General features: G+C 35.2%; 1 protein-coding gene across 1 annotated transcript in view; it reads right to left on the minus strand.

The window, feature by feature from the left end:
• The window catches only part of EYS (eyes shut homolog), a 1,650,074-nt gene that overhangs the window by 1,069,622 nt on the left and 560,397 nt on the right, over positions 1–20,055 (minus strand). The window lies entirely within an intron of this gene.

The raw sequence follows: 20,055 nt of genomic DNA on the forward strand, positions 1-20,055 counted from the left end.
ATACAAGAATTAAGGAGTGCCTGGGTGGCCCAGTCGGTTAAGTGTTGGACTCTTGATTTCAGCTCGGGTCATGATCTCGCAGTTTGTGAGTTCAAGCGCATCGTAGGGCTTTGCACAGAGAGCACAGAGCCTGCTTGAGATATTCTCTCTCTCTCTCTCTCTCTCCCTTTCTCTCTGCCTCTCCTGTGCTTGTGCTCTCTCTGTCTCTCTCTCAAAATAAATAAACATGAAACATAATAAGTTGGTAGAACTAAAATTTCTTAAAAGGCATATATATATTCACAATTGGAGATTTTAAAGCCTCTTTTTCAAATTGAAAGAAACATAGGTGTTAAAATCAGTAAGAGTAGAGCAGATTTGAACAATCTATCAAACAAATCATTCCAATCGAAATTATACAGAGTATTATATCCAACAACATTACAATATACATTCCCTCCAAATGAACATATAACATCCACAAAAGTAGACATTGAGCTTGAAGATATAGCAATAAGAACTATGCAACTATGCTGAGTGGAGAAAAGCTATGAGCACAGGATGGGAAAAATATAAAAAAGAGAACACATTTTTGGAACCTATGGGAAATATTAAGTGTCTAATACATGCGCTCTCATATTAGGATTGCTAGAATAAAGCAGAAAACAGAAACATGCTGTTGAAAAAATAATAAGATTATTTGTTCAAAATTTGATTAAATCTATGCAAAAATGATCCTATGAGCTCATCAAACCACTATCCAAAGAATAAACAAAAAGGAATATCACACCAAAGAAGACCAGAAGGCAATTGCTGAATACTACTGATAAGAAAATATTGAAAGAATACCAATAAGAAAGACACTGCAAATAATATTTGAAATGGGATGGCAGAATAGGAAACCTCAGACTCTCCATCCTCCCATGGATACACTGATTTAACATCAACACCTGGATCAATTCTGTGAGAAATCCAGAAACTAGTTGAAAGGTTCCTGTACCCTGGGTAAGTGAAAATCTCGCTACATAAAAACTAGTAGGAAAAGAGAAGACATTCTCTTGCTGTAACACCCATTCCCAGCACCGTGCCACTCCTACAGTCAGTATATAAGAAGAGTGATGTTTCAGTTTTTCAGTTTGTTGTTGTTGTTGTTGGTGGTGGTGGTGGTGGTGGTGGTGTTTTAAAGATAGGAGTGATGACTTCCAAGCTCACTACATGTCAGAGAAGATACCAAAATTCCTGAAGTTGCTTAATAATTCTAGACCTTCCATTTAACTTTTTCTTATTTTTACATGTCTGCTATCATTGTCCATCTACTCATTTATATTAGTTTCCATTTCTACTAGATCTTCTAACATATTAATAATACTTACTCTAAATTTTAATGTTCTAAAGTTTAATATCAATATCAAATATGCTGCTTGTAATTCCAGCACTTAAGGTCACTTCTGAGTCTGGTTCTGTTGATTACTTTGCCTCTTGACAAATTTTTCTAATTGATCTTTTTGTGTACCTTGTCTTTTTTTTTTAATTGAATAACAGACATTGGTATAGAGTGATAGAGGCCAAGTGAAATACTACTTATGACTGGATATGGGCATGCCTCCTCTTTCGTCAGGACATTAGTAGGAGCAGTTGAGTCAATCTACTTAAAAGTTGATCTTGACGTGGCTTTTGTTCTTCTACCACAAACTTCACATTTGTCTAGCACTGGGCTTCCACTGCCTCGTGCCTTATTTAGGGGTTGGTGCATTGGTGGGTAGAGGACTTTTCTCAATGACAGATACCATCATCAGCTTTTGGTTATTTCTGCATGTCTGTACCACAGGTGACTTTCTATGCACTCTTTTCCCTCCTCCATTGTATACTTGCTACTATATTTGTGGTGGGGGATGAAGGTTTCTGTGTCCTGGTCTAACCTCAGACTTAGACTGTATGCCTCTTTCTAGGAATGTGTTATTATTAAATAAAAAATGTGTTATTAAAAAAAAGTGCATTTCTCTCTAGTATCAATCAACCTACAAACCATTAAAATCACATGGGAGATTTTTAAGACTGACACCTAGGTTACAAACTTAGAGATTCTGATTAAATAATGTGAGCATGAATCCTGATATTTATATGTTTTGAATTCTTCTTGGGTATTGGAATATTGTACTAGAATTGTTGAATGCAAAGGAACAGACACTTCCTTTCTAATACCCTGCCATATAAATTTTATCCCCTATAGCAGCCCCAAATGCTGAAGTTTATTTACTCTGTTCTACAACACCACTGCTCTCCATATGAGTCTTAACTTTTAGGCTTTAGTTTAGAAACTATCCCTAGGTAGAAAGTTGGTTTGAATGTGAAGATCATCTTCTTGAACAGGAAGAAAACAATTCATATCTCTGAATGCTCTGTAGTTCAAAGGAAAAGAGTTGCTTTGCATATTTTGCAAGGTTTACATGGGTTTACAGCAGAAGGGTAGGTCCAATCCTTATTTCTCAACTGGAACCCAGAGTTCTTTTTTTTTAATTTTTTAGGTTTACTTATGTTTGAGAGAGAGAGAGACAGAGGGTGAGCGGGGGAGGGGCAGAGAATGAGAGACACACACAGAATCTGAAGCAGGTTCCAGGGTCTGAGCTATCAGCACAGAGGCTGATGCAGGGCTCAAACCCACGAACCATGAGATCATGATCTGAGCCCAAGTCGGACGCTTAACCAACTGAGCTACCCAGGCACCCCTTAGAGTTCTTAATACTAATCACGGGTCAATCAAAAGGGGATTTTGCCAAATGGGAGGACAAGTTCTCATGACTTCACCCATTGTCTAATGGCAAAATTATCTTTTCAGATTTATACTGGATTTATCCACTCAGGTGAATTTTTTAAAAATTTTTGTTAATGTTTATTTATTTTTGAGAGAAAGACAGAGCATGAGCAGGGGAGGAACAGAGAGAGAGGGAGACACAGAATCAGAAGTAGGCTCCAGGCCCCGAGCAGTCAGCACAGAGCCCTAAGCGAGGCTCAAACCTACAAACTGTGAGATCATGACCCGAGCTGAAGTTGGATGCTTAACCGACTGAGCCACCCAGGTGGCCCCATTCATGTGAAAAATTTAAAGCTAAATTGGCCCTAAAGCTTTTGAAAAGGAAACAAAAATAATTTTGGAGAAGTGCAGAAATGCTATAACTTCCAATGAACTCTTCTAAGGATGAGAAATTTGAGTTGATTTAGACAGGTTAATAAAGTGATCTGAAGATACAGAAATATTCTAAAGACTCCATCTTTTCCATCTTAGAATGTTGGTTACTTTATCAGAATGTATTCATACGTTCAAAATCCAGTTATTGATAGTCTACCATATGCTAGGGATGTTTCTAGGTTGGGAACAGAAACATCTCTCTGTTCTCCAGGAGCATATATTACAAGATGTGAAGATAGAAAATATAGAAATATACAGGCTAAGAATATTCAAACTATGGTAAACACTGTAACAGAAATAAGAAGATTACATAATAGATATTAGTTTGGAGATAGGTTAATTCTATAGGAAAAACTTTCTGAGAAGGTGATATTTGAGTTAATATCTAAAGAAGTCAGTCACGTGAAATCAAATGGGAAAGCATTCTTGGCAGACAAGAAAAACAAAAGTAAGTGTTTTCTGTATAAAGAATGATTTTGAGATGTGTTTCAGGACACAAACAAGCAAAACATAAACCAACTTTAATGTAGATGGAATAGGAAGTGCAGATATTTAAAAATCCATGTCCAAATCATATGGGTCTTTAGACCATCCTATGGAATTATCTTTTATTGTAATCATAAGGGAAAATTATTAAGGGGTTCAAGCGCAGGTGTAAAGTAATTTATTACTATACATATTTTAAACCATGTTTATTTTGCTATTATGAAAAAGGAGGGTGAGGATTCAGAAGCACAGATACCAGTTAAGATTCTAGATCTAAAGACTCAATAATATATAATGGTAGCTTAGACTGATGTGGTTGTAATAGGGGAAATAAGTGGACTAACTGAGAAATATTTTGATGTGCAAACTAATAGGACTTTATAATGGACTGGATGTTAGTGTGAAAGATATATCTGTATCATACATGGCACCCTGTTTTGTGGCTCAAGGCTTTTACTGAGGTGAGATAGAAATGAGACAAGATTTAAAAAAATAATAAAATATGTGTGTGTGTGTATGTGTGTATACTTTTTATATATATAGTTTAGGTTTTAAGTAGTCAATTGAAGACATTCAGAGGTTATGATGTACCACCAGAAAATAATTCGGTTTTGTTCCTTTGTTAAATTATTTATTTTAATCTTATTTTTATCATCATATCACATTTAGCAAACTGCCTTGCTCTTATTATACAGTCTTTGAATGCTCCTAAAAATACATGACATCAGTCTGGCAATACCATAACATTTAATCAAATCTTTCTCACGCACATCTAGAATTTATTTATAAAGTAGGCACTTTAAGGAAACTTAGCTCTTTCTTCTTTAGAGGACCATTTAACACAATCCTTTTCTTGTTGATTAACTGCATACTAAGGTCATCAAGAAATTGTGATTGTCTCTCTTAGACTTTGGAATCTGTTTCATCCACCAAAATTGTCTGAGAGTCATTTTATGAAGTACAGATATGAAAGCGAATATCTCATCCGTTTTTATTTCCTTTTAACATACCTATATAGGCCATGTTTCTCTATGGTTTATTATTTATTCAGCAACATTTAAAATATTTAAAGCAATAGGATTTTCCTTCCTCAAATGAAGGAATGTTAAATATGCTCAAAAGGGTGATGGTTAGCTATAATTCCCATGCTTCTAAAGCTGTTTGCCATTTTTACTTATATTTTTCTGATATTAGATTTCTATCATTAAGTCATGCTATTAGGCCATATTTACAGTTTTACTTTATAATAAGATATTATAGTTGTATAAATTATATCTTTAAAGATTAAAATTTTGATTTTTTTCAATGACATTCTACTATATAATAAATATTTTAAATTGGCTCTACTGTACTGAGAATGTAAATGTTCCTATTTCAATAAAATCAGCAGATGGATCATATTAAAAATTAAAATAATACAATAATATAATTAAATAATATAATATATAATATAAATAATATATTTAAAGTAAATATAATATAATAATATAATTTAGAATATAACTATCATTCAATAAATGTCAATCAAATCCAGATAGTTAAGTGGAAGCATAGAAATATCAAAGAGAAGGTATGTCATACTTTATTTTTGGCTTTAGTTGACTAATATCCTAGAAATTTATAATTAAGTTTACAGACTATTTTTTTAGTTTGTTTTTACCTTAAGTTTGCAGATTGAGTTATACAGTTTAGAAAAATGCCATACCTGGATAACGGTTCCAAATCTTCTAAGCGACATTAGACCTCAGACAACATGTTTAAAGTTGGCCTGTCTTCTCACTCGTAAGCCGAAATAATGCCTAACACAGATTATTGAAATAGCATATGATAAGGGTTTTTAAGTATGGCCCACAGGAGGAACCCTTTCCTCCTGCTTTTCACAACCTAATAGTCAGGATGCCTCAGGACATGTGAACCCAAATTCTGCCCAGCCTTCAGAACAACAGAAGTGTTTGATTGCCAACAAAATCTGAAGGCTTTCTCTTCCTTCTCTTATTTATGTTCTGTGGAGTTCTCTATAAAGGCTTCTCTGCTTGGCAGGGTTTTGTTATCTTTGAAGGCAGGAGCTGTTTTTTAGATGTCATTTGCATTATTATACTATGTAGTCTAACATTCACTTACTGAAGTGAGCTGTTTTCATCTCTGAATTTTTTGTAATTGTGACATTTAAACTTCCTTTGAATTTCCAGAAATTTCCTAATCCCTGTTAGGAAATCTGATCAAATGAGATCCTACTTTTGAAAACATGCATTCAGACTAAGTGGTTTGTAATTACTTGTGTATATTTCCTGGTCTTTTATCTTCAATTAACATTTGTCACACAATGAACTTTCATTAGACAATTGCCATCATTAGATAAGCTTCACTGAAAGCATCATTAATTTTGATTCCATTTATTTAATAAAAGCCTGTGGTTAATTAAAATCCTTGTGTACATTATAGGAGTAGTCTAATATCACAGAGCATTCCAATACTCATACTATATATAAAGAAAAAATAGAATATTTCAAAAAATGTTGAAAGATTGCCTAGTTTAGAATGTGTAGATACTATCATTTTTATCTTTGTTGAATCATATTTTTAAGTTAAAAAAATCACTTTAAGTTTTTTGATGTTATAGTGGTCTCCCCTATCCATGGTGGATATATTCCAAGACCCCAGGAGATGCCTGGATAGTACCAAATCCTATATATACAGTGTGTTTTCCTATACATGTGTATTACCTATGATAAACTTAAATTTAAAGTAAGAGGTATAACTAATAATAAATGTGGTCTTTGTCTCTCAAAATATCTTATTATACTGTATTCATCCTTCTCGTGATGATGTGAGGTGACAAAATGCCTGCATGATGAGATGAAGTGAGGTGAATGACATAGTTATTACGGTGCAGCATTAGGCTACTATTGACCTGACAATGCATCAAAGAAAATGCAAGAAAAAAAGGGATGATGGTTTGCTATAAAACTGAGAGAAAAGATTGCATAAGGACTTGAGTGCTGGGTTAAGGAGTTTTGGTCTTATCAAAAAAAAAAAAAAAAAAAACAAACAAACAAAGAAGAATCCAGTGAAGTGTTTTATATATAGAGTTATAAGATCTGAATTTTATATAAGGCCATTCTATAAAAAGAATTTATTGCTAAATTGCAAGAATGAAAGCAAGGATATTGACTGAAAACATCACTTCAGTAATTAGTCTAAGAAAGATTCAGTAACCCAGGAGAGGAGAATTGAAGGGGATTTTAAGGAATTGTGAAACTCACTTGAGGGACACTAACATCCTATACCTAAAATGTGCAGGTTTGAAAATATAGTTATATATTTTATAAGTAACAAATATAAAAATATTAACATAACATGTTACAATTACAAATAGAAATATAGTAACATATTTATTCATATAACACACAAAAAAACAATATAAAATCTGAAACTCATGCCTTTATCCTTTATCTCTTCAAACAGAAAGCAAAAATGAGGGTGCTTCAGTGGCTCAGTCGGTTAGGTGTCCGATTTCAGACCAGGTCATGATCTCATAGCTTGCGAGTTTGAGCCCCACATCAGGCTCTATCAGGTGCTGACAGCCTGGAGCCTACTTTGGATTCTGTATCTCCGTCTCCCTCTGCCTCTCCCCTGTTTATTCTCTCTCTCTCTTTCTCAAAAAATAAATGTTAAAAAAATGATAAGGAAGAGGAATGGATGTGAGTTGATTTTCTTTTTTTAATATTCTCAGATAGTATCTTCTAAAAATAACTACTAGAAAAGACATAGGGTGGCTCTTAGGATACTGGGGACTCATGCTCCGTATACCCCAAATAATGGAAGAACAATAAACAAGCAGGGCAAGATTTTTGCCTCAAAAATCCCATCCCAACTGATCACTGGCCTTTTGATCAAAGGAGTTTCAGGTGCTTTTAGACATAAACTACTGTGCTTATTCAGTGCTCTGTACCACAGTTAACTCAGCTCCATATTTGAATTGATGTATATTGGGTAAGGTGGGTTGAATAGTTTTAGTAAATTTAGGGAAATGGAACTGGGACGTTTATTTTTGTTTTAATTGGACAGTTGAGTGTGATGTTCCTGATTCTAAACATTAGAGTCTATAAAGACTCTAACGCATATTTTGAGAACATACCATGGTTTGATTATTTTCCCCTAGCTTTTCCCAGAATGCTTCATACATACACAAAAATGCCCTATTTGGTCTTGGGGCAGAAAGCATCTGCATGTCTACTTAATTGATCTTGTGTAAAGATTAGGTGGGCACGATGGCACTGAAGTTAAATGTTTTTAAGTGATCAGAATCAACACATATTTTTAGTCCTGAGATTAATATTATATTCATATAACTCCTTAGATAAAATTTAAAATAATATATTAGGGAGAAAAAAATTCTGTCTTTCCTCCACTTCCTCAGAGAGGGCAAAAAGATAAAAGAACTCTTGTAAGTTGACTAAATAAAGGTATAACTACATTCACATTCTCAGAGCCAAGATTTACTCTAAAAGCAAACACCAATACAATGTCAAAAAGCTAATCACTATTTCAAAAACTCTGCACAAATGTTGCAAATATATCTTAGCTTTCTTTTACTCCTCTTTGGGGAAGGTGAGTTTTTATGAGTATAAGCATTTTCCTAAATGGAAATTTCCCCTAGAAAATTTAAATCCCAAATGTTTAAAGGCACAAAGTATCTTTCCATTATACCTCTAAAGGATAAGCAAGTCAAGTGATGACGAGCAAAGAGCTGAAAGAAAAGGAATGATTAATTTGCCAATAAAATGAGCAGCCCACCTGAAGTTTTCATCCAAGAATAGACAAAGAATTCTGGATAAGGACAGTAAATGAAGAGAGTAGAGGTATTGAGAATAGAGAATCTTGTCTTTATGGTCCTCTGAAATTTTGGTGGTGACAAACTCAAATGCATACAGTGGTCAGGTAAACAGCATAAATAAGTGCAGTTGATAACTCAGGTAAAATGGACAGTATGTGCCCTATCTCCAGGAAGCAGACACTCCTCGCAGAGAGCTTGTTGTTTCCAAAATTAAAGAAAAAAAATTTATATATGCCCAGTGTTTCTAGGTCTTCTAAATTTTCATTACAACAGAAACTTAAGAGTACCATGACTTGTGCTAATTTTAAAATCTTATGTTTATAAATCATACCACTTAAACAAACAAAACTAGATTCAGCCTGTGGGTCGCATTCAGCAAGGTGCATGCATAATAATTAAACAGTGGAAAGCTGTGGTTTAAAAAGTCAAAACTCTGATCTTTTGAAGATAGAAGGAGAACGGATTGACTGGGGATGTCTCCTTGAGGACACAGGGCTTAGGACAAAGACTGACTATAACCTGAGGAGGAAGTGGCAGAGGTCAGGCAAAAGTCTATCTCTTATGAGTTCCCTGCCTCCAGGGAGAATTACTTGGCTCTTCTGTGTTTCAAGATGAAAAGATAATATCTCATCTTTCCTCAATCCTCACCTGCTGTTGTCTCCATTGAAATGACTGTGAGAGTCAGTATAGGAAAGCTTGAATTCTGTCAGGGTCTCATGAGAATATAAGCAGCACAAAGTCAAGGGGTTTAACCTGCCCTTTTCACTTTTCCATCACCCAGACAAGTTGACACAAGGTAGGAGCTAAGTGAAAGGACCTGGGAGGATAAGTGGCACAGGGGTGTCAATAGTCACACTTACTAAAGCGTGCCTTGATAAAGATGCTTCATGTGATTAGTTCTGTGTTTTTAGTCAGATAATGCTGGTAACTATTACCAAAAGGACTTAGAGAAAAAAACACTCAAGACAAGAAAACCAGGTGAAAGAATGTCTCAGAGAGAGAGAGAGGATAAGGAACTAAAATAGAGCAGTGGGATTAATCACTCATTAAATGCCTTCCACCAGATGGAAGGCATTTTTCTACTCTATGTATTAGAGTTATTGGGGGTCAAGATTTCAAATCACAAATGTCTCCAAAGATCTTTGCTCTCCAATGGATTATATTTCTAATTATTTATCTGATTAAAAGCCAGAGTTAACTGGCCTGTTAATGCTTTGATGCTTTGATTTTAGAAGGCCTTTAATGTTTCTTTAAATATGGTTATATTATACATAATCACAGAACATTTCAGTTAAATAAAGACAGTGTGGGAAGGAACTACACTGCAAATGAAAAACATTGACTTTCTGGAGCTGCTACCAACAGTCATTTAAATGCTAGGAGATTACTTCAGTCTCAAAAGTAAGCATATTGTTTCTCTTATAGGCAGTACATTTCATTTTTGATAGTTGTGGGGTTATGTTTTTGCCTAGTTTCAATAGGTGAATAGGTTCAGACCCACTTGCCAAAAGGGGTAGAACGGGTGTAAGTTCATCATTTCTCTTTCCTTCCCTTTCTAGCCAATTAAGGAAAAGCTGATTTTCAAATAGCAATGTCTCACAGACTGATGGCAAACATTTCCATGCTTCCAAAAGTAGGAAATATGCTCCATGCCTCAGTTTTTGGGAAGCTTCATTGGATTCCTGCTCTTACGTCATAAACCTACTGTCTTAGTTTGGATTCTGCTAAAATCAGAATGTGAGATCATGACTCAATTTATTCTGTAGAGTTTCTCAGGAAGTGAGAATGAGGGAGTGGGAAGAGTGAGACCAGAGAAAAATTAAAAGTTAACAGAAGAAGCTTCATTAAAGATGCTTTTGTAGAGGACATGATTGCACAATGACTAAGAAGTGAATAATATTGGGGTGCCTGGGTGGCTCAGCCGGTTAAGTGTCCAACTCTTGATCTGGGCTTGGGTCATGATCTCAGGGTTTATGAGTTAGAGCCCTGCATTGGGCTCTGTGCTGACAGCTTGGAGCCTGCTTGGGATTCTCTGTCTCCCTCTCTCTCTGCTCCTCCCATGCCTCTCAAAATAAATAAACTTAAAAAAAAAAAAGAAATATTGAGTGAATAATATATAACCAGGATTAGTTGCAAGAAAGGAAAGTGGTTGGGTTATTTATAAACTGTCTTCAATCTCTCATTGTTTGAAGCATACCTTGAGGGCGCTGACCTCCTGTATTTTGAGTTATGCATGTGTGGAGGCTAACCTGGCTCCATGGTATAGGAAAAGACTCTAGAGATGGAACAGACATTCAACAAGCACTTGACATGGGGAACTGTCATGATGAGGTGAGCTGGGAGCACTCAGAACTACCCCCTTCAAATGCAGTTGAAATCAGAGGCTGGCCAAAAGGGGGGTGACCTGGGGACCAGATGTATTTGGTAAGTTTACCTCAGAAAGTATTTCAAGGCCTGTTTTCTGGAAATACACCCATAGACCTGCTACACTTTATGTGCATTTGGTCTTTATCATTCAGTTGACTTTAAACCTATAAGAAGTGAAACCTGTAAATCTTACTTGGAGTTGCTCTTCACACCTAACTCTTCTCTCAGTTTGTACCAAAGTCTCTGTTTATGATGGAGAGATTGTTAGAATTACAATATTCTTACTTCAGGACATAGGTTACAGGTATATTCTTCAAAATGGCTTTATCAGAAAGCCCTGTATTTTAGAAGTTATTGAACCCTCATGGGGCGCCTGGGTGGCTCAGTTGGTTAAGCGGCCGACCTCGGCTCAGTTCATGATCTTGCGGTCTGTAAGTTCGAGCCCTGCGTTGGGCTCTGTGCTGACGGCTCAAAGCCTGGAGCCTGTTTCAGATTCTGTGTCTCCCTCTCTCTGACCCTCCCCCATTCATGCTCTGTCTCTCTCTGTCTCAAAAATAAATAAACGTTAAAAAAAATTAAAAAAAAAGAAGATATTGAACCTTCATGAATAAAACTCATAATTTGATCCACTCTTCTTTTGGGCGCTTATACATGATTAGAACGTGGGAAGCAGGAAAACTTAAGAAACAAAACCACCTCAGTACCTAACACTTTGAATTGTCCTATAATTATTATTTTGGGTACTCAAAGGTCTTGAGCATCATTCTGATTAATAATTTGCTTGCATAATAAAGTATTTTTTAATGATAGAATATAAAATATATTTTAATAATGTATCTATAGAATTTCTCTAGGCCCAATTACTCTGTAAAATATCTGATGGACACATTTACGACATATAAATAGTGTTGCCCTAGAAAACTAAATACAAGTGGATAATGACCTATAAATATCTGATAATTGATACACTTTTATGAGGTAGTATATCATCTCAACCATTATTTTTAGCATCTTATTTTGTAGGATATAAAATATTAACTGCCTCAAGATTGTTATATATTATATAAAGAATCATCAAAGATAAGGTCACTTGGCTTAATTTGCCATTGGTTTCCTTTTAGAAAGATTTATTATGAGTTAACGAGTAATAGAAAAGGTCTAAATTTTACATCTCAGGTCACTTTTGGATTTATCTCATATAACTATTTTACTTAGTAATATTAAATCAAATTATATTGCCCCTGAATTTAGAATTGGTGTTATGGTGTTATGGATTCACGTATATATGCTTTTAATTCAGAATGAGCCGGATATGCACAGTTTTCTTTTTCAGCATACAGGCAGTAAAATCTTCTCTGAATGGTTTGCCACAGTACCAATAAATCAACATTATAAAAGTGAGAATTTTATCTCCTATTTAAAAAAGTTTATTTTAATGGCATTACGGAAAGTAAATGAAAAGTGAAAACACTTAAAAATCTATAATCACTAAGCAGTTATGTGCATTAACACATAAAAAAGTTAAAATCAAATCCAATTAAGAAATCAAATTACTTTTAGTGTATAATGTCCTTCCATATATATATATATATATATATATATATATATATATATATATATTTTAATGCTTTTAATGTCCTAGGCACCTTTCTAGGCAATGAGATACAAAGGTGAACAAAAGACAGCAAAAATCCTGCTATTGAAGATATTCAATTCTAGTCAGAAGAGATAATTTAATAACTAGGTGGTATAATTATTAGACAGTGATAATTGATTGCTATGGAGGAACAAAAGAAGTACGTAGATAGAGGAAAATAGTATTATTTTTATGTAATGTAGATAGGCCTATAAGAGGAACTCACGTTTGAGACCTGATGAAATGAAGGAGAAAAACTATGCTCATGTCTGAGGGACATGATTTGTACCCAGACAGAATAGTAGGTTAACTAGGGGAGTGAGGGAGAATGTAGTAGGAAATGAAATCAGAGAGGGAGCCAGGGACCAGCCTGATACCTCATATAGGGTTTACAGGCCAAAGCAAAGAGTATGTGCCACCTACAAAGTATTATAAGAAGCACTGGAGGATTTTAGCCTGGGAGTGAAGTGATTATATGTATATTTAATGATCACTCGGGGTGCTGGCTGAGGGATATATTTTAATGCAAAAAGAGTGAAAGACAAAAACAAGTTAAGATATTATAGTCTAGGCAAGAGATGATGCTAGCTTGGATGAGAGTGATTGTAATACAGATTGTAAGACCTAGTTGAATTAAAATATATTTTGAAGATCAGCCAAGATGTGCTGATGGACTTCATGGTGAAGTATAAACAGTCAAGAATAACTCCATGATTTTGGCCTGAGAAATTGGTGAACAATGATGCCATTCACTGAGGTGGAAAATACTGGTGCAGAGCAGAGATAAATCCTTAGAACTGGGAAATCAATTTGAGATGTTTTATGAACATCCAAGTGGAAATGTTCAGTCGTTATTTGAATATAAGAGTTGGGAGTTCAGGGTTGATGGGGGGTGGGAGGAGGGGAAAGTGGGTGATGGGCATTGAGGAGGTCACCTGTTGGGATGAGCACTGGTTGCTGTATGGAAACCAATATGACAATAAGTTTCATATTTAAAAAAAAGCTGATGAAGAGCAAAAACAAACAAACAAACAAAAAAAACCTGTTGAGATGAGACCACTTCTTCAAAAATTTTGGCATATTATTAATAAAAATAATTTTTCGCTAAAAATAAACATTTAAAAAGAGAGAAATTAGTATTAGTTTAACAGAGATATAAAAGATGAGAAAGAGGTAAATATTAACATTTACATGCTAGTAGTAGTGACAGTATGGAGGGAATAATTTATGTTACAGACAGTAATTGCAGGATGAATATCCTTTAATAGTGATAAAGGACAGAATCAAATTGCCGGGGGAAGGGTTAATTTTGGACAGGAATGGAGAAAAATGGAAAAATGCAGTGTATGAGTGAAAATTCACACAGAATGGCAGTTTGTGAGTTGGAGCCCCATGTCCGGCTCTGTGCTGACAGCTCAGAGCCTGGAGCCTGCTTCAGATTCTTTGTCTCCCTCTCTCTGCCTTGCTCGCACTCTGTCACTCTCTCTGTCTCTCAAAAATAAATAAACATCAAAAAAAATCTTTTCTGATCACTTGTATTTTATCAGGAATATGAGACAGAGTTATAAGTTGAAATTTAAGTAGAGGAAGGGTGATTGGTATTTAAAAAGAGAAGAGAGAACTAGAAATAATAGGTAGGATACTGGGAAACTGAATTGATTAGAGATAAGGCACATTGTCATGCTACCCCCAGGGCTTCCTTAAGGTCCACACTTTAGAAGGGAAGAACACTAAGTGTGTGTGTGTGTTTCTCCTGGCCTATACAATCCATGTGAGTGAAAAATATATGGAAAGTTGGGATTAACATCAGAGGTGAGGTTTTTTAATGTGAGTATTATGGAATGGGAGAGAGGTAGGATAATGGAAGTAAGTGAAGCAGTGATTATAACTGTGAGCCATAGAATTTAGACTGGGACAGGGGAGATTAGGACTTGGTGGAGGAAGTGGCAAACATGGTCTGGAAGTGGTCTTAATGAGCAAGATTTCTTGAAAGACTCGTGAGTTTCCCACTTACTTCTTCAGCTAGGCTATGCCAACCTCTTATCCAATACTTTGCTCCTTTCCTCCAATGACTTCTGTCCTCTTTTTTTTTTTAAATGTTTATTTATTTTACTATTTTTAAAAAATTTTTTTAATGTTTATTTATTTTTGAGACAGAGAGAGACAGAGCATGAACGGGGGAGGGTCAGAGAGAGGGAGACACAGAATCTGAAACAGGCTCCAGGCTCTGAGTGGTCAGCACAGAGCCCGACGCGGGGCTTGAACTCACGGACTGCGAGATCATGACCTGAGCTGAAGTTGGACACTTAACCGACTGAGCCACCCAGGCGCCCCAATGTTTATTTATTTTTGAGAGACAGAGAAAGACAGGGTTCTGAGCTGTCAGCACAGAGCCCAAGGCGGTGTTCGAACTCATGAGCCCCGAAATCATTACCTGAGCCAAAGTCTGACGCTCAACTGACTGGACCACCCAGGAGTCCTATTCTGTCCTCTTTTTGTACCACTTTGCCTTGTGCTAGAGACCTTATTGGTCTGTTTATTTTCCCAAAGTTCCACTAACACACAATTTTTACATTATATATTCACTAGAGATTTGAAGTAATAATTTTAAGCAATTAGGAAAAAAAAAAGTTGACTATTAAACATTGTTCTCCTAAAAATGTGTTGGCTGTTTCTAACAAACAGACCTATCTAACTGGCTCTAAGATTCTGGCTTATCAAAATCGTGTCATCTTTCCCTGCTAATAATCCCTATCTGTATCTCCATTTTCTTTACCTGCCTTTCCAGGAAAGCCAGTGAAAGGGAAAATCCCATCAGTAATGACATTTCAGATATTTTCAATAAAATATGTGGTATTTATGTTCACACACAGTACAAAAGTCCCCAGTTGAGCACTTTTCATTCACTCAGAATATTCAAGTAACATTTTACTGGTTCTCTCTGAGATATTAGCTGATACTCAGGGAGTATATGATTTTAAAAACACATAAACACACACACCTCTAAATAAAGAGATACATGGAAAAAAAGAAAACATACACAGAGGAAAAAAATGAAATTTGCAAGTTAAGATAATGCAAAGGATAAAATAATTGAAACCCTATACATACTATTATAGAGAAAAGAGAATACTTCTTAGCAACAAAAATTACAGGATGACCTAAAAACATTACACAAGAAGAAAGTTTTTGGAAATTAAAAGTGAGAGGCAAATGATTTTAACAATATAATAAAGGCATTGGAAAATATGTCTATCAAAATCAGTAAAAATAAAATGAAAATAAAAAAGGAAAACTGATATAGTTATAATATTATAGTAATATTAATAATAATATTAATTCCTAATAAGATTTTAGATATAACCATTTTGGGAGAAAGTAGTGGGAAAAACATGTATAAATTAGTGAATAGAAATGGTGATAACACAGCAAAATCTTTATTTTCTATAGGAAAAACTATTTAGATAATGTAAAAAATTGGAAAAAATACAGAAATAGTAGTATAAATATACTATATAGAAATATGCAAGTAAGGCTGCCTGGGTGGCTCAGTTGATTTAGATTCTGGCTCTTGATTTTGGCCCAGGTCATGGTTTCACGGTTCATGATCAAGCCCCTAGTTGGGCTCTGAGCTGACAGCATGGAGACAGATTAGGATTCTCTCTTCCTCTCTCTCTGTCCCTCCCTCACTTGCATGTGTGTGCTCTCTCACTCTCTCAAAATAAATAAATAAAGTAAAAAAAAAGGACATATGAAAGTAAAAATCATAAGAAATATTTTAAGATAAAAATAATCTTTTAATGTTTGTTTATTTTTGAGAGTGAGATAGAGTGGGAGCAGAGGAGGGGCAGAGAGAGAGGGAGACATAATATGAAGCAGGCTTCAGGTTCTGGGCTGTCAGCACGGAACCCACGTGGGGCTCAACGAACCCCTGAGATCATGACCTGAGCTGAGGTCGACGCTTAAGTGACTGAGCCACCCAGGTGCCCCAAAACCAGAAGAAATATTTTAAAATACTGAAAGAAGTTGCTTCTGAGCACAGGTTTGTTATATTTTCTATATTTGCCCTAAAATATCATCGCCCCACTCCTCACCCTACTTTAGGTTAAATCATTGCTAAGACAGGGTTCACATTACACACAGGTATGGAAATGAAAGCATTCTGAGAAATATGCAAATCTTTGAAAATTTAAAATTAGATTAGTCCTTGTGCAGTTCCTATTTTTTTTCCTAGTTTGCAGACACTAGCTAGACTGCCAACTACAACTAAAATTTTAAGTGTTTCTCTTACTTGATTTGTGATGTGATAATGATTTTTTAAATATAATTTTATATATACACACTATGAATATTCTAATATCCTCTTGAAATATAAAAACTTCTTTGTTGTTTTAACCTCTTCCCTTAATGGTCCAGTTATATAAAAATATAAAAACCTGTTATTAGAGAAATATTCTCATCTTTATAGGTTATTAAGTGTACTTTTGGTTCTTGATGTCTTACTCTCTCTCAATCTACCACTTTATCTATACAATATGGATGTGTGTACCAAATGGTATGTCAATCTTAAATAAAATCAGTCTTTCCATGGCCTTCCCTAACTGCTGTGTTTAAATTTGCCTCCACAACTCTTAACCTTATTCCAGCCCCGTGTAATCATTTTCCTACACAGTCTTTCACCATAGCAATTAATATCATTTGGGGTATATCAGGTTATAATCTCTCTCAGATATATCTATATTAGGGAGAGAGTAAATATGAATGATTTCTTTTTATGGTCATAGCTATCTAGTAGAAGTCTGAGAATTTAATCCTCCCACCCTTCCAGGAAGCCATGTAGCAAGCTGCCAGTCTCTGATACACCTGGCCTGAAATGACAGCTAAATCATCTCAGAAATGACTGTGCCTAACAGAGACACTTGGACTACCCCCAATTACTCCACAGTAAATTCATCTGAGGGCTCGTACTAATCCATCAAACCAGGTATGAAAATCCACTTTTACAATGGCAAGTAAGCTGGGTATTTGTAACTTTCCAATAAATCTTGAAATTAAGAAGAAAGCTCATTTCTTTTCATATGAGAAGCCTACAATAATTAACCCCAACACAAGCATAATTTCCTGAGTTTGACATTTAAATTTTCCTTGGAAAAGAGGCCAAACAAATTCAGATTTAGAGATTGAATGGAAGCCGAAGGAATCATAAGTGGCCTTCCCACTAACCAATTACGTGGTGTATGCCTTGTTGATGTATATTTATGAGAGCATCATTCCAGCACAGCTTGAGTCCCCAAAGTAAAAGTAAATAAAAAGTGTTTCAGAACCCAATGAATCAGTGAGAGGGAGTTAAAGAATTTTTCTTAAAAGATAGAAAGGGAACATAGTTTGATTAATCAATGATTAGTTTAGTGGTAACCTTAATATTTGTATATTATTAATATTCATCTATTCATTAATATTTTGAGCATGCATAATATGCTACATATAGGCATGTCTCACCATCTCTACTATGATCTAATCTATCACTTAAACTATAGCTGACCCTTGAACAGCATGGTTTTAAAATGCATGGGTCCACTTATGCATGGATATTAAAAAAAAGTACAGTATTATAAGTGTATTTTCTTTTTGATTTTCTTGATAATTTTCTCTAGCTTACTTTATTGTAAAAATACAGTATATAATGCATGTGATATACAAAATGCATGTTAACCAACAGTTTATGTTATTGGTAAGACTTCCAGTCAACAGTAGGCTATTAGTAATGTTTTGGGAGAGTCAAAAATTATACATGGATTTTTGACTGCATGGGGGTTGGTGCCCCTAACCCTTGTTCAAGGTCAACTGTAATTCCAAAGCCTTCTGATTTGTCTCTCTGCTTCTACTGAAACTCTGCAGTCTATTCTCCACATAGGAGTCAGAGTTATTTTTTAAGTATGTGAGAAAAAACTTTTATTTTAAATCTCTCTCCCTCCTCAAGCTACTGCCCCATTTCTTGCTTCCATCTTAAAAAGTGCAAACCCTCCTTTAATAAATTTTGCATGTTCACTCTCAGCAATCTAATTTTCTCACATTATCTCTTAAATCCACTTCAAATAGACTTTTGCACCCTCCACTCCAACCATACTGCTTCCTTGATAATGTCACCAATGACATTGCCACTGCTTCTCCAATGCTCAGTACTTAGTCCTTATTTTATGTGACCTAATAGTAACATTCGACAATGTTGATCATTTTCTCTACTTGAAAGAATTTACATGGCTTTCTGCACTTCGTCTTCCTTTGCTTTTCTTCCTGTATCTTTGACTTCTCTTTTCAATATCCTGTATTGATTCTTCTTCCTCTCATGGACTGCTAAATATTACAGTGCTCCTGGGCTCAGTCCTTAGTCCTCTTCTCTCATTCACTTTTGTGTGATCTTATCTAGTATTATAGTTGTATCTGAAGACTCTCACAATTTATGTTTTCATTCTAGACTATCTCATACAGCTGACTGTGTACTCAACTTCTCCACTGTGGTGTCTAATTGGCAAATCAATCTTATTTTGTTGTTGTTGTTGTTGTTGTTGTTTGGTTTGGTTTTTTGGAGAGAGAAAGAGCACACATGAGCAGGGAAAGGGGCAAGTGGGGGGAGAGAGGGAGAGAGGGAGAGGGAGACAGAGAGAGAGAGAGAGAGAGAGAGAGAGAGAGAAAATCTCAAGCAGTCTCCACTCCCTGTGTGGACCCTATACAGGGCTTGATCTCAAGACCCTGGGATCATCACCTGAGCCAAAATCAAGAGTGGGATGCTCAACCCGCTGAGCCACCCAGGTGCCACCAATATTAAATTTTGAAACAACACTGAGCACATCAGCTTTCAATAAAAATAGAGAGGTTGTGGAAAAAATGCTAAACTTTCAAATTTTACAATGAATTTAAAATATCAGAACAATGTGTTACATCAAATAATTTTACAAAATGTGTTTCTCACTCACATTGAACTCAGTGTGTCATTTCTTATTTTAACACTGTTACAAGCAGTAAGCAGCAGAAAACAATGGCCATGGCAAATGATATTGCTGGGTGGTATCTATGGTCCCAAATAAAAATTCTAATAATTTGGGATTTGATGAGTGACATGGCATTTAGAAAGGATCCTATTTTATAGTCAAAATTTAATGCCTCTTCCTTATGTAATAAAATCTGTAGATATGAGTTTAAGCCTTTTTTTTTTAATTTAAGCAGAAACTTCTGTGCATATAACAATTGTTACCAATGTAACCTTCTCTGACGCCATCAGGATTCCTTAGGAAAGTACCTGTGTATTCTTTGCTCATGTCACTTAACTTTTTCTTGCCTTTTGATCACTTATCCAATAGAAATACCTCTAATTTTTTTATCAGTTTGCTTTCCAATCTTATTTCTATTTTTCTAGTGTATTTTATGCCTGAGAGAATAGAATGTAATATTAGATACACTTAATTAGTTTCCCTCAGGAAAGGAACCCAAGAGATCCCAGTGGTATAAAAATCAGACATTAATAAATTGGAACTTGAGATTTCAATACATTTTTTCTGGATTCAC

This window comes from Lynx canadensis, chromosome B2, assembly GCF_007474595.2.
Source record: "Lynx canadensis isolate LIC74 chromosome B2, mLynCan4.pri.v2, whole genome shotgun sequence".
In the NCBI taxonomy this organism is placed as follows: Eukaryota; Metazoa; Chordata; class Mammalia; order Carnivora; family Felidae; genus Lynx; species Lynx canadensis.